The following is a 16942-nucleotide window of genomic DNA, read 5'->3' as shown; positions in this document are numbered from 1 at the left end:
CCATTGTTTGATTTGATCTTTTCCTCTGATGTTACCCAGGGTGTACAGAGTAGTTTTTCAGAATGTTTCACAGGTGAGGACTACTAGGGAAATCATCCATCTTCCATTTGCTTGTGTACATTCTTGAGTACATTCCTGTCTACAGTAGAAGCAGACATCACCACCTCAGTAAGCTACTGGAGAGCTTTATCCGGTCTGCTAAGAACTAGCAAAGGAAGACTGTACTTCCAATCTGAGAATCCTGAGCTATGGTCTTAGAAACCCCATGCTTGCTGGCAGCACTTCCATCCATATAATTTGGAGGCATACCAATGGTAAGGGCTCACTTTTAGGATTTTTGTCCCGTATGGAAGCAACCAAGAGACAGATGCTGCTGAAGCTGCTGTTCCACCTAGTTCTCAAGTGTGCTACCGGAGCAAGATTTCTACCTGGTTCCAGGACATTCTCCTAGCAAGCTTGTGTTCCCCATGACAACCAAGCTTGGAGTCTAAGTACAAATACACTGGAGCGTCTTGGATTACAAGTCCTTATAGAGTCTATGACCCAACAGATTAGGTTAGTTATTCTAATTCCCCGTGCAGTTACAAAATGGTCAATGAGACGAGGAAAAGTTCATAGAGAAAGGAAAATTCGGTCCATACATTTTGCCCACTTCTGGCTACTCCCCTCGCAGGGACATTGGGTGCCTCTTGGCCTTGACAGGTTAGTGCAAGCACCCAACAAGGCTCCTCTTTTGGGGACTGCCTTCAGTCCTTACAAGGCTCCTTCAAGCCACAGAACTTGAACACATCATTTACTTCATGCAGGGCATGTCTCAGACTTGCAACATTAATTCACACAAGCACAGTGCCGTTAGTAGAGGAAATGGAGAAATTGTGTAGACTAAAAGAACAGGCAAGGTAGAGCTCTGTGTGACCTTACTTTACCCTGAAAATACCGAACAAGCCCCCAAGATGATAAGTTCTGGTAAACGATGTGGGATTCATGATCTCTGAAGAAGAAGATTTAGCTGGGACCACGGACAAGTCTTGATCACTCAAGAGCTATTGTATAGCAGAGTTTTATTAACTCTAAAAGAGACAAACAATGCTTCTGACATAGACATCAGGTCAGGGATAAAGAGTGTCCACCCTGCTAGTCTTAGCAAGGGAACTATGTACTTTTCCAGTTGGTTATTACAATATATATGTATTTTTGAATGTCAAGGTTTAAAAGGTCTTACCAGACCCATTCCAACAATATACATTTTAAGATTAAGGGATTGGTCAGAAAATTCTTAAGAAGGAAAAATACTCAAGTAGGATGCATATTTTCTGAATAATTCTTAGGAAACTGTTCAAGATTAGTTGTTTTGTTTTGTAATCACCAGCTCTGGGCTTAAAGAAAAAAGCTTGATGTGACAAAGACTTAAGAATGTAGAGGGAAATATTTGCCCTGTTCTGCTACTTGAGAACCCCACACCTCTCTCTCCTCTTTAAGGACCCCAGACTTCTCATCAACTACCTAAGAATTAACTCTCTCAATATTAGAGCCCAAGAAGAGGAAATCTATGACTCTTTCCACTTTCCTTCCTCTATTTGCAAAGAATTCGTGGCTGGCCCTTGCTTTTTCCCAAATTTACTTTTGATTCTTTCACTCTTCTCCTTCCCCATCATCAAGAGGCTCTGCTCTTTTCTTCTTTGTTGGTTGCCATTATAAGGGAGTCATCTGTATATCTGAGGTTGTTATAATTTCTCTTGCCTAGTTTGATTTCAGCTTGGAAATGATCCTCCCCAGCATATCTCATGATGTGTTAAACATACAGGTTAAACATACAGTGTGACTGCACACAACCCTGTCACACACCTTACTCTTAAACCAATCAGTTGTTCCATACACTGTACTAATGGTTGCTTCTCGAGCCACATACAGATATATCAGGAGACATGTAAGATTGTCTGCTATTCATGTTTCTTGAAGAGTTTTCCACAGTTTGTTCTCATACAGGCAGTCATAGGTTTTATTGTAGTGTTGAAGCAGAGCTAGATTTCTTCTTGAATGCCCCTGCTTTATCTTTGATCCAACAAAGGTTGTAAATTTGATCTCTGGTGACTCTTTCTTGTCTAAATCCAGCCTTGCCATATGGAAGTTCTTGATTCACATAATTCTGAAGCCTAGTATATGTATTTTTCAGCATGGCCTTACTAGAATGGAAGATGAATGCAATTGTCCAATGGTTGGCACATATTTTAGTACTACCCTTCAAGGAAATTGGGATAAGGATTGATCATTTCCAGTCCTCCGGCCACTGCTGGGACTTCCAGTTTTGATGGCATATTGAATGCAGTGTCATGATGGCATCCTCCTCTCAGATTTTGAATAGTTTTACTGGTCAAGGCTATGGTTTTTCCAGTAGTCATCTATGGATGTGACAGTTGGACTATAAAGAAAGCTGAGTGTCAAAGAATTGATGTTTTTTAATTGTGGTGTTGGAGATGAATCCTGAGAGTCCCTGGGACTGCAAGGAGACCCAACCATTCCATCCTAAAGGAGATCTGTCCTGGGTGTTCATTGGAAGGACGGATGTTGAAACGGAAACTCTAATACTTTGGCCATCTTATGCGAAGAGCTGACTCATTTGAAAAGACCCTGATACAGGGAAAGATTGAGGGCAGGAAGAGAAGGGGACAACAGAGGATGGAATTGTTGGATGGCATCACCGACTGAATGGACAAGAGTCTGGGTAAACTCCAGGATTTGGTGATGGACAGGGAGTCCTGGCGTGCTGCAGTTCATGGGGTCACAAAGAGTCAGACACGACTGAGCGACTGAACTGAACTGAATTGGAATTGAATCATATCCACTAGCTTTATTAAAAGCATGACATCATCCTCTACTCTTTTGAATAGTTCTAATTGAATTGCTTAGCATCCACTAACTTTGCTAACAGCACTGCTTCCTAAGGCTCTCTTGACTTCACACTCCAGTATGTCTGGCACTGGGTGACTGACCACATTATCATAATCTGTCTCATCAGGAACTTTTCATACAGTTCTTCCATGTATTCTTTCCTTATCTTCTTGATTTCTTCAGCATCTACAGGGTCTCTACTGTTGATGTCCTTTATTGTACCCCTCTTTGTGTGAAATGTTCCCCTGATATTTCCGATATGCCTGAAGAGATCTGTTGTCTTTCTCTCTCTCTTTTTTTATAATGCACTGATCTTTGAAGAAAGGCTTCTTCTCTATCCTTGCTCTTCTTTGGAATTCTTAATTTAGCTGGATGTTCATTTCAGTTCAGTTCAGTCACTCAGTCGTGTCTGACACTTTGCGACCCCATGAATCACAGCTTAGTTGGATGTACCTTTCCCTTTTCCCCTTGATTATCACCTCTCTTCTTTCCTCAGCTATTTGTAAAGCCTCCTGAGATAACCATCTGCCTCCTGAATTTTCTTTTCCTTTGAGAAGGCTTTGCTCACTGCCCACTGTCCAGTATTACATACTTCTGTCCATAATTCTTCAGGCACACTGTTAGCTAGATCTCATCTCTCTCTCTCTCTTTATTTATTTTTTTCAGTTTCAATGAGGTTTCTAATTTTATTTATTTTTAAGATTTCTTCTTGTATAGCTGTTATAGCTTTATGTTTTAATTTATTTTTTTTTTAAATTTGAGGCTAATTAATTAACAACATTGAGTTGGTTTTGCCATACATTGACATGAATCCACGCCAGGTGTACATGTGTTCTCCATCCCCCCTCCCACCTCGCTCCCGATATCATCCCTCTGGGTCATCCCGGTGCACCAGGCCCGAGCATTCAGTATCATGCATCGAACCTGGACTGGTGATTCGTTTCACATGTGGTAATATACATGTTTCAATCACATCCACCCAAACCAGCTCATCTCTTGAATCTACTATCTCCACTTCATATACATTTTAGATTTGATTTTGAGGTACCTAGCAGGGTTTTCCCTGCTTTCTTCAGTGTAAGCCTGAATTTTCTATGAGAAACTGATTATCTGAATCTCAGTCATCTCCAGGTCTTCTTTATGCTGACTGTATCTTCAGTCAGAAGATTGTATCTTTCTCTTTTTTTTTTTTTTTGCTGACTGTCTCTACCTTCAGCTACAAATAATGTAATCAATTTGATTTTGGTATTAATTATTAGGTGATATGTATGTGTAAGGTCATCTCTTGTGAAAAATGGGTATTTTCTAGGAATAATATATTATCTTGGCAAAATTCATGATCATTTCCCTCCTCCTTTTTGTTCTCGAAGGCCAAACTTGCCTGTTACTCCGGTTATCTCTTCGCTTCCTACTTTTGGAAACCAATTCTAATAATGGATATAACGTCTGTGTTTGACATAAGTGCTAGAAGGTATTTTAGCTCTTCATAAATCTGATCAACTTCAACTTTTTCAGCATCTGTGGTAGGGGCACAGACTTGAATTACTGGGATGTTGAAATGCTTGCATTGGGAATGAACTGAGATTATATCGTCAGTGTGGAAGTTGAAACCAAGTACTGCATTTCAGACTCCTTGCCGATTAGGAGGAATATTTCATTTATTCTCTGGGATTCTTGTGTTCAGTAGTTGATATAATGGTCATCCAAGAATGTCAAACCAGTCCATTCTAAAGGAGATCAATCCTGGATGTTCATTGGAAGGACTGATGCTAAAGCTGAAACTCCAATACTTTGGCCACCTCATGCGACTAGTCAACTCACTGTAAAAGAGTCTGATGCTAGGAGGGATTGGGGGTGGAGGAGACGGGGACGACAGAGAATGAGATGACTGGATGGCATCACCAACTCGATGGACATGAGTTTGAGTGAACTCCGGGACTTGGTGATGGACAGGGTGGCCTGGCGTGCTGTGATTCATGGGATCGCAAAGAATCAGACACGACTGAGCGACTGAACTGAAGTGAAGTGAACTGAAATCAAATGCATTCATTCCCATTTCTTTAGTTCACTGACTTACAGGATCTCATTGTTTATTATCATTGTAATTAATATACATCTGAATTACAGCTAAAATTTAAGTTAGAGCTAAAGTAAGTTAAAATGTATACAGAATACAGTGTTTAGTCACTAATAAAATAAAAATTTAAATATATCATTAAAGCAAACCAAAGGGACACTTAATACATTCACTTACAAATGAAGTCAATTAAGTTAAAAAATTAATTTTAGAAAAAACAAAGCAAAAAATGGCAGGCATTCAAGTGATCATAATAATGATACAAGATATGATGAATTGAACAATCTAAACAAAAAGAGACATTTTCAGACTAGATAGAGAAAAGAAAGATCCAAGTATATGCTATTAAAGGGAGATATAATTCAGAGTCAAAAATGGAGATTTTAGGTGAAGTGTCTAAAAACGCTATATCATGCAAACATCAACCAAAGAGAGAATTGTCTATACAGTACTGCTGCTGCTGCTAAGTCACTTCAGTCATGTACGACTGTGTGCATCGCCATAGACGGCAGCCCACCAGGCTCCCCCGTCCCTGGGATTCTTTATGCAAGAACACTGGAGTGGGTTGCCCTTTCCTTCTCCAATGCGTGAGGGTGAAATGTGAAAGTGAGGTTGCTCAGTCTTGTCTGACTTAGTGACCCCATGGACTGCAGCCTTCCAGGGTCCTCAGTCCTTGGGATTTTCTAGGCAAGAATACTGGAGTGGCTTGCCATCGCCTTTTCTGATACGGTACTAAAGTCAACCAAACTGTATTTTTATTAAGAACTATTACTAGGGAAAAAGAAGGATACTTTATAATGATAAACAGGGAACTCTATTAGGAAGACAAAACAATTATATATGCATCTAAGTAGACAACCCGAAATGTATGCAGGAAAATAAACACAACAACTTGGAACTGAAGAGAGAAATAGAGTTTCAACAATAATTGTTAGACTTCACTAATCCATTTTCAATAAGGGATAGAACATCAACTATGAAATAGAAAATTTGATTGATAATATAATCCAGCTGGTTAATAAAATATATTGGTAGAGCAATTCATCAAATCAGGATATATATTCTTTTGAAGAGTATGAAACATATGAGACATTTTCCAGGATATTGTATATGGTAAGATATAAGACAAACCTAATAAGTGTTTAATAGATATTAAAGTGTTGGAATTATATAAAGTACATCCTCTGAATATAATGAAATCAGTTCAGTTCAGTCCATCAGTCGTGCCCCACTCTTTGCGACCCCATGAATCACAGCACGCCAGGCCTCGCTGTCCATCACCAACTCCCAGAGTTCACTCAAACTCATGTTCATTGAGTGGTTATGCCATCCAGCCATCTCATTCTCTGTCGTCCCCTTCTCCTCCTGCCCCCAATCCCTCCCAGCATCAGAGTATTTTCCAATCAAATCAGAACATAAAAAATTATGAAAAATAGACATACAGAAGTTAAGCAACATATGCTTATGTAATCAAAGGATCAAAGAAAAAGAATCACAGGAAACAGAAGATAGAACAATTGACCCTTGAAAATTGCTGCGCTTATGGCACCAACTTCTTCTGTAGGTGGCAATTCCTGTGTAAATTATAGTGCCTTCCATCCATGTAGTTCTTCCACACCCTGAACTGCACCTCTTGTTCAGCTGCAGATTATGTAGTCCTCTAACATTTATACTGAAAACAAAAAAACTCTGTATAAGTGGACTGGCACAATTCTCAGCCCTCGTGTTCAAGGGTAATCTGTACATTGAGAAGAATGAAAGCAAAAACACAGCACACCTAATTTTGGTGATATAGCAAACTAAAATAAAAATAAGCAGACACAGTAAACAGTAAGTACAGGAATAAAATGAATGAAATAGGAGGAAAGAAAACAGCAGAGAAAAATAGTAAATCAAAAGTTTCTTATTTAGAAAAATAAATTGACACAAATCTTTTAAAATTAAGCTATTTATTTTAATTAGAAGCTAATAATTTTACAATACTGTAGTGGTTTTTAGCATACATTGACATGAATCAACCATGGGTGTACATGTGTTCCCCATCCTGAAACTCCCTCCCACCTCCCTCCCCATCCCAACCTTCAGGGTCATCCCAGTGCACGAGCCCTGAGCACCCTCCTTCGTGCATCAAATCCGGACTGGTGATCTATCTCGCCTATGATCATATACATATTTCAATGCTCTTCTCTCAAATCATCACACCCTCACCTTCTCCCACAGAGTCCAAAAGACTGTTCTTTTCATCTGTCTCTTTTGCTGAAATTAACAAAAATATAATGCTAATCATCAAAGGGAGGATGAAGTTAACAAAAATTACTAAAATTAATAATAAAAAGGAGAAGTTAATACAAACTATCGATAAATGAGTAAATTGTAAGGGACTACCATGGCACAAATTAGAAAATGTAGATGAAGTGGAAAACTTCTAGAAACACACAAATCAGTGAATTTGACTCGAGATGAAGGGAAAAAATCTAAATAGCAAAGAGATAGAATTCATAACTTTTGAATCTTTTTTTCCAACCCACTGCACAAAAGCAACCTTACCCACCTATACCAAGATAGCCTCAATGGTAAATTCTCCCAAATATTTAAATCAAAAGTCGAACCACTTAACTGTACATGCACTCTAAATTGATCAATAGAACTGGAAAGAAACATTTTCCAACTCATATTTTGAGGCCAAAGTTACTTGCATGCCAAACTCGAGGCCAATTATTTCGTAGAATTCTCCTCAGTTTTTCTTTATCCAGCAATTGCTCATGATAAATTTAATGTTTTACATCTCTGACAGGAAAATGATGGAAATGACATTGTGTTCCTATCATCTCATTCTATCTGTGGTTCATGAATTCACTGTGTCAACTGTTGCTCCTTTGAATCAGTTGATTAAAGTGTTTGCACTCAAGCTTCTCCACTGACAAGTTACTATCTCCTATTTTATAATTAATAACCTAAATATCTTATCTCACCCAGCATTAGACTTAACTATATCTATTTGATTAATAGTCTGCTATTTTCTGATGTTGGGAAAGGTTGGCGGCGGGAGAAGAAGGGGACGACCGAGAATGAGATGGCTGGATTGCATCACTGACTCTGTGGACATGGGTTTGAGCGGGATGCAGGAGTTGGTGATGGACAGGGAGGCCTGGCATGCTTTGATTCATGGGGTCGCAGAGAGTCGGACCCGACTGAGTGACTGAACTGAACTGAACTGAACTGAACAGAACTGAACTGAACTGATTTTACTAAATAGGTGGAAAACCGGTGGAAAAAGTGTCAGACTTCATTTTTGGGGGCTCCAAAGTTACTTCAGATGCTGATTTCAGCCATGAAATTAAAAGACGCTTACTCCTTGGAAGGAAAGTTATGACCAACCTAGATAGCATATTAAAAAGCAGAGACATTAGTTTGCTAACCAAGGTCCGTCTAGTCCAGGCTATGGTTTTTCCAGTGGTGATGTATGGATGTGAGAGTTGGACTGTGAAGAAAGCTGATTGCCGAAGAATTGGTGCTTTTAAACTGTGGTGTTGGAGAAGACTCTTGAGAGTCCCTTGGACTGCAAGGAGATCCAACCAGTCCATTCTAAGGGAGATCGATCCTGGGTGTTCATTGGAAGGACTGGTGCTAAAGCTGAAACTGCAATACTTTGGCCACCTCATGCGACGAGTTGACTCACTGGAAAAGACTCTGATGCTGGGAAATGTTGGGGGAGGGAGCAGAAGGGGACGACCAAGAATGAGATGGCTGGATGGCATCACCGACTCTGTGGACATGAGTTTGAGGGAACTCCGAGAGTTGGCGATGGACAGAGAGGCCTGGCGTGCTGTGATTCATGGGGTCGCAGAGAGTCGGACCCGACTGAGTGACTGAACTGAACTGAACTGACCTGATTTTACTACATATGTCATGATCTCTCTCTATGATGATTTTGATGCTCACATTGTTCCAGCCTTGGACAGTGGGAACCTCTTTAAGCTAGCTACTCGGTCCTGTTGACATCTCCACATAACACTTAGAAAAATTAGGATGCTTTTGGTACAAGACATTCCAGGCTCAACTTGTACTTTCGCTGCCCTAGTCATGGAAATAACTATTTCTCTAAGAATGCCCAGTTAATTTCAGTGGTAGATGGAATTAATATTCCAATATATGAAGCCCATATGTACTCAATATATCCCAGTTCCTCTCATTAGACAGAGTTTGGAAAATGTACATGTGTATGTCCATGTGTGTCCTCCCTATATACCTCAGTTTCTGATATTGCAAAATGCTGAATTGTCCTCAACCCTTATTAATGCCTTTCCAACATTTTCAAGCTCTGACACACACTCCAGGCAACACATTTTATAAACATTCTCCCCTTCCTCTGCCTGGGTTTTGCTGGAGCAACCCCATGTTCTACTCACTCCCTTGTTCTACTTAGCCTGTAAAGTCCCACATAGGGCTGCCCCACCTCCATAAATGGATGTCCTCCTCCCCTTGCTTTCTCTTGACTTTCTACAAAAACTTACCTTCTCCTTTTGGATTTCCTTTTCTTTGGTCCTAGACTTTTTCCCTACATACCATGGCAGCCTTCTATTTAATATTCTGTGGAGTAAATGGCTTCTCTTGTCAAGTTGCTCTTCTCTGTGAATGCCTCTTAATCCCACTTCAGCACTGACTGCCCTTAACAGATCCTAGCAGGACATGCATATATGTGTTTTCTCTGCTCTAGTTCTGATATCTCATGCAAATAAATCCCTTCCATGCTTTTGTGGATCTTATCACTTCATCCTATTTGAGTTCTGACTCCACATAAGGTGACTCTGACTGCATGGATATCTTCTTTACCCCTACATCACCTCTAACATCTCACTCTGGCCCACAATGGTTCCATGCCTCCCTGTGATACATTCCTGTCTTGATCGATCTCACCTAACTGTTTTATGTTCAGCAAGAGAGAGAAGGGGGAGGGGAGTGTCTTTAATTAAATTTTGAAGGATAATTTAGTATTGCTGATAAAAAAAAGATAAACCACATTTCAGGGAGGGAACTTATGTATGAAATGTGGGTGAATAAAAAACATTATTTGAGTTTATGTTTTTCCAGACAGTTACTGAATAGTTGCATCAAAATCTGTTGAACAAACTTTCATTTCCCAGTATAAAATGACATCTTCTACCTTTATCATATCTTAATGTGTATGTTTGGGTATATATCTTAATTCATTTGGGCCTGTATAACAACATACCATACATGCAGGAGATTCTGAGCAAAAGATATTTATTTCCTTCAATTCTTGATTCTAGAGATACAACATCAGGGTAATAGCATGGCCAGATGAGTGTCAACGTTGTCTGAGTTGCAGACATGTTTATAGGACATCTCTTGCATATGCAAAAGTTCCATTTTGAGAGTGTGCTTGTAAGTTCAATAGGTTTGAAAGCCCAACATAGTTAGCCTTAGTTCCCAGCTAACAGATGTGTCTACATACAGTTGACTGACTTCATTTTTCACATTGCTCATTTTGTTATAGATTTGGCTATTGGCTATTTGTTATAGATTTGGCTATTTGGCTATTTGTTTTCTTTGACATGACTCCATTACTGTGGGACTCTTTTATTTTTATCACTTCATTTTGACACAGTAAGATCCTACAGACTCCTCTTCTATTTTTCCTTTCTAAGGCCCTACGATCAGTAATTTCTCCCAGAAGGCTGGATTCTTTTATTGGAAAACAGTATTGGGAACCAAGTTCTGTGCTTCCTTTGATGTCATTGGTTGTTTTTGTGCTTTTTGTTTTTTTCAGATTTCAGGTTTATCATTTCTTTTAGAACCGTTTAGGTAAAATAACAAAGAAATATATGTATGCATGCATATGTGCCATGTATTCAATTGTTCAAGTATACATATGTAACAACATCAGAATTGTTTACTTGTACCCCTACAAGAAAGAACACGATAAACTATATTGTAATGATTTTCTGTTTTGCTTTTACTCTTGCACATCTATTCATTTCTAAAGGTACTTAAGTCAGAGAATCTTAGTGAGATGGTTTCTTACATTTGTAATATAATTAGATTGATCGAATTCTCCCTTCTGTTATTTCTTTAAACATTTATTTATGTAATATCCATACATGGATTAGTTTTTTTGTGCTGTAAGATTCTATGGATTTTGATAAACATGAAATGTCTTGCATTTGCCATAACATCATATAGTATGACTTCACTGCCTTAAAAATGTTTTCTAGGCCTGGAGAAAAGAAATGGTATCTCTCTTCAGTATTTTTGTCTGGAAAATCCCGTGGACAGAGGAGCCTGGTGGGCTACCATCCATGGGGTGGCAAGGAGTCAGGTAGAACATAAACTGAGAATGATCATTTTTAGGAAAACTATAGGCCACACACAAAAAAATCAGTGCCTCTAGTCTGTGGTCCCTGGTTTAACATCTGTTTCCCACTTGGCAGTCTGATCCACAGGACCACATGCATGCAGGTCTGCTCTACTCAAAGCAATGTCTGTATTCCACAGATGGAAGATTTAGAATAGAAGCTGGACCCACCCTCCCGGTAGAGTACCAGGTGCAGGAAAAATACATTGACCACGATGTGACATTCTATCACTCCACTTCTCTATTTCAAATGCCTGCTGGAAATGTCACTGCTTCCCTTTAAACACTACTCCTAGTTGAGTTCACTGGTTCCTGTACAATATATTGGACCTCTTTCCCTAGTTATTGAGGCTGTCTGTTTACTAGATATAAACGCTGGAATATCTTTGCCATCTGCACTGTGTATTCATTTAAGATTTGATTTTTTAGTCCCTGGTTGGCCTAGTAGTTGTGTACCTGGCCTTCTGAATTTTGCGGTGTGTCGGTGATGATCTGATCCACAGTAAGCTCCACATTTTTTTCCCCCTGATGTTATACACTTCTCCCTCTTCATTATATAGTCAGGTTGATACCGTTAGGAACAATTTGGTTATGCCCATGTGTAATGCCATCTCTTGTGTGGATGTCAAAGGATCTTTGCAATCACCCGTGCATTCTTTTGGCACAGTTTGATTACGTTTTGTTCTGCTTCATTTTATATTCGAAGGTCAAACTTCCCTGTTACTCCAGGTATCTCTGGCCTTTCTCCTTTTGCATTCCAGTCCCTTAAGGTAATAAGGCCATCTTTCACTTGATTCTAGCTCTAGGAGGTCTTCTTGGTCTTCACAGAACTGATCAATCTGAACTTTTTCAGGATCAGGATTCAGGGCAGAGGCTGGCATTACTGTGATTTTGAGTGGTTTGCGTTGGAAATGAACTCAGGTCATTCTGTCATTTTTGAGGTGCATAGTGAATTGATTATAAAATTATAGCAGATTGGGGAAGTAGAATCGTACAACAGAATAGAACATTGTCTTAGAGTGTAAGAGCTTGATTATTTGGTAAAAAAAGACTCAACGTGGAATTTGAGGAGAATATAAGAATTTCTCTGTGAGGAAGACTCATTCTGTGAGAGTTCAGCAAGATGAGGACAAAGAGCTTTTTTTCTATCCATTTTTGGGAATTCATGACTAAAAGCCCTTTTAGGAGTGTCTCTTTAAGAAGTTTGCTATAAAATTCAATAAGCAAGGTCCTTTGCATTGAAAATATGAAAGAATATTTTGTTGAAGAGTCCGTTGTTTAGTTTTCCATATTTGCTGGCATATTGAGTGCAGAACTTTCACAACATTATCTTTCAGGGTTTGAAATAGCTCAACTGGAATTTCATCACTTCCACTAGCTTTGTTCGTGTGATGCTTCCTTAGGCCCACTTGACTTCACATTCCAGGATGTCTGGCTCTAGGTGAGTGATCACACCATCGTGATTATCTGGGTCATGAAGATCATTTTGTACAGAACCTTCTGTGTATTCTTACCCCATCTTCTTTTTATCTTCTTCTTCTGTGACATTGCTACCATATCTGTCCTTTATTCAGCCCATTTTTGCATAAAATATTCCTTTGGATTCTCTAATTTCCTTGAAGAGATCTCTAGTCTTTCCCATTCCATAGTTTTCCTCTATTTCTTTGCATTGATCACTGAGGAAGACTTATCTCTCCTTGCTATTCGTTGGAAATCTGCATTCAAATGAGTATATATTTCCTGTTCACCTTTGCTTTTCACTTTCTGTCTTTTCACAATTATTTGTAAGGCCTCCCCAGACAGTCATTTTGTTTTGTTTTGCATTTCTTTATCTTGGGGGTGGTATTGATTCCTGTCTCCTGTACAGGGTCATGAACCAACTTCCATAGTTAATCAGGCCAGCTCTAATCCCTTAAATCTTGGCTTGGGTATCAGGATTCTACAAAGGATGACTTTGGTTGGTCTTCTCGCTGTTTCTGGCTCCACAGTGTTAGGGTGACAGGATAAGCTGGGATGTGTTCTCACCTGGAGGAGGAAATGAAGAATGCCATGGCTAGTAGAAGGAAATATATATATATATATATATAAATTAGTAGCTAAATAAAAAGAAACAAATATGACCTTAGCAAAAATCAACAAACTAAAAGGTGGTTCATTGAGATGATAGGTAAAATTGAAAAACCACTACCCAGAGTAATCAAGAAACAAAGAAGAGGAATCAAGTCAACAAAATTGGAAATGAAAATGGAGAAATCACAACAAGCAACACAGAAATACAAGGATCATAAAAGGCTACGATCAATAACTATATGCCAATAAAATGGACAACTTGGAAGAAATGGAAGAATCCTTAGAGCTGTAAAACTTTCCAAAATTGAAGCGGAAGGAAATAGAAACACAACAGACGTTTCACATGCATGGAAATTGAAACGGTAATCATAACTCTTCCAGCAAACCAAAGCCCAGAACCAGATGGCTTCACTGCTGAATTCTAAAAAATATTGAGAAGAAATAACACCTATTCTACTCAAATTCTTCCAGAAATTTCAGAGTAAGGGAAACTTCCAAACTCTTTCAATCAGGCATCTGTCACCCTAACACCAAAACCAAACAAAATGCTGTAGAAAAAGACACTAAGGCCAATAACACTGATGAACATAGATGCAAAAATCCGTAACAAAATCCTAGCAAACAGAATTCAACAGCATGTTAAAAAGATCATACATCATGACCAAGTGGTCTTTGTATCAGGGATACAAGCTTTCTTTAATATTCTTAAGTCAATCAATATAATACAGCACGTTAACGTGTTAACACCACATTAAATTGAAAGATAAAATCCATATGATCATCTCAACAGATGCAGAGAAGACCTTTGACAAAATTCAAAATCTGTTTAAAATAAAAATCCTCCAGAAAGAAGGAATAGAAGGAACATAGCTCAACATAATAAAAGATATATATGCGAAACCTACAACAGAGATGATCCTCAATGGTGAAAAATTGAAAGCAATCCCCCTAAAATCAGAAAGAAGACAAGGTTTCCCATTCTCACCACTACTATTAAACACAGATTTGGAAGTTTTACCCACAGCAATTAGAGAGGGAAAAGAAATAAAAGGAATCCAGTTTGGAAAAGAAGAATTAAAACTCTCACTCTTGCCTGATATCATGATCCTCTACATAGAAAACCCTAAAGACTCCAGCAGAAAATGACTAGCACTAAGCAATGAGTATAGTAAAGTTTCAGGATATAAAATTAACTCCCAGGAATACCTTGTATATCTGTGCACTAAAAATTAGAAAGCAGAAAGATAAATTAAGGAACATTCCCATTCACCACTGAAATGAAAAGAATACAATACTTAGGAAAAAATCGACCTAAAGTAACAAAAGACCTCTATGTAGAAAATTATAAAACACTGATGAAGGATATCAAGGAGGACATAATGAGATGGAGAAATAAACCATGTTTATGGATTGGAAGTACCAAAACAGTGAAAATTAGTATATTATGTATAGCAATCTATAGATTCAATGTGCTCCCTATCAAACTACCAACGGTATTTTTCACAGAACTATATATATATATAATGTCACAATTTGTATGGACATGCCAAAAATCTCGAATAACCAAGCAATCTTGAGAAAGAAGAATGGACCTGGAGGAATGAACCTGCTTGACTTCAGGCTATACTACAAAGTTGTAATCAAAATGACTGTATGGTACTGGCACAAAGACAGAAATATAGATCAACGAAGCAAAATAGAGTGCCCATAAAATCACACACCTATGGACAACTTCTCTTTGACAAGGGAGGCATATATGTACAATGGAATAAAGACAATCTCTTAAACAAGTGGCGCTGGAAAACTGGCCATCCACATGTAAAAGAATGAAGCTAGCAATGAGATACCATCTCATGCCAGTCACAATAGATACGACCCAAAAGTCTACACAAAATAAATTCTGGAGAGGGTTGGGAGAAAAGAGATCCCTCTTACAATGTTGGTGGGACTGCGAACTAGTACAGGCACTATGGAGAACAGTGTGGAAATTAGTTAAAAAACTGGAAACAGAACTACCATATGACCTATCAATCCCACTGCTGAACAATCACACCAAGGAAACCAGAATTGAAACAGACACGTGTACACCAGTGTTCATCACAGCACTGTTTATAATAGCCAGGACATGGAAGCAACCTAGATGTACACTGGCAGAAGAATGGATAAGAAATCTTTGGTACATATACACAAAGGAATATTACTCAGTCATCAAAAAAATTAATTCGAATTAATTCTAATGACGTGAATGAAACTGAAGCCTATTATACACAAAGAAGTAAGTCAGAACAAAAAACACCACTATATTACATGCATATATATGGAATTTCAAAATATTATGTCAATGACCCTATATGCAAGACAGCAATAGAGACACAAATGTAGAGAACAGTCTTTTGGACTCTGTGGGAGAAGGCTGGGGTGGGATGATCACATTGAAACATGTATTGAGAGGACCGCACTGAAGCATGTATATTATCATATGTGAAACAGATCACCAGTTTGGATTCGATATATGAGACAAGGTGCTCAGGGTTGGTGCACTGGGATGATCTGGAGGTTTGGGCTGGGGAGAGAGGTAGAAGGAATGTTCAGCATTAAGAATAAATGTGAACAATGGCTGATTCATGTCAAAGTACCGAAAACCCACTTCAATATTATAAAGTAATTAGCCCTCAATTAAAATAAATACATTTTTAAAGATGTACAAAAAAAAAAAAAAAGCCTGCTGGACTTTGCCAGTGATCCAATGGCTTAAGAATTTGCCTGTCAATGCAGGAGACATGGGTTTGATCCTTAGTCTAAGGAGACCTCACACGCTACCAAAGTAGATAATCCTGTGTGCCCAAACTACTGAAGCTGAGTGCTTTAGAGTTTCTGTTCCACAAGAGAAGGCACTGTCGTGAGAAGTTAGCTCACTGCAATAAAGAGTAGACCCCAATTACCGCAACAGAGAAACTTTGTGCGCAGCGATGAAGACTCAGTGCTGCCATAAGTAAATAAATAAATGATAAAAAATTATGAATAAATGAACTCTAGATACGTAAATGTATTCCAGGGGATATGAAATTCTTGTACTTCATTGAATATCCAGATGTTGATTTACTATTTGAAATATGAAATTCCTGTATTTCAAATATGAAAATCAAGGACAATATTTCTAAACAAAATATGAATTCTCTATATTTCACATAGAAGAATCTAGGTGTAGCTTTTCCTATATGATTCTCCAAATTTCACATATGAAAATCTAGATGTCAGTACTATTTGAAAGAGGGAATTCCCTATAATTCACATTTGAAATTCAGGATGGTTATGTTTGCTATTGCGAATGTGGAATTCCCTAATTATGTATGAAAATCTGGGTGTAGATTTTGCAGTTGAAGAATAAAAGTTTCTGTATTTCAATTCTTTACCATCAAAGTCACCAGGGAACTTTAATACATTTAGGAAAACGTCCAAGTATTTATAAAATTAACATCAAAATAGATGTCCTTTTCACCATAGATGACTGTGATGTAAAAACAGGAAGT

The sequence above is a fragment of the Moschus berezovskii genome, chromosome Y (assembly GCF_049115385.1).
Source record: "Moschus berezovskii isolate FMDL1 chromosome Y, NW_MosBer_1.0, whole genome shotgun sequence".
NCBI classification, from domain to species: domain Eukaryota; kingdom Metazoa; phylum Chordata; class Mammalia; order Artiodactyla; family Moschidae; genus Moschus; species Moschus berezovskii.
Note: the sequence above shows the minus strand (reverse complement) of the source record.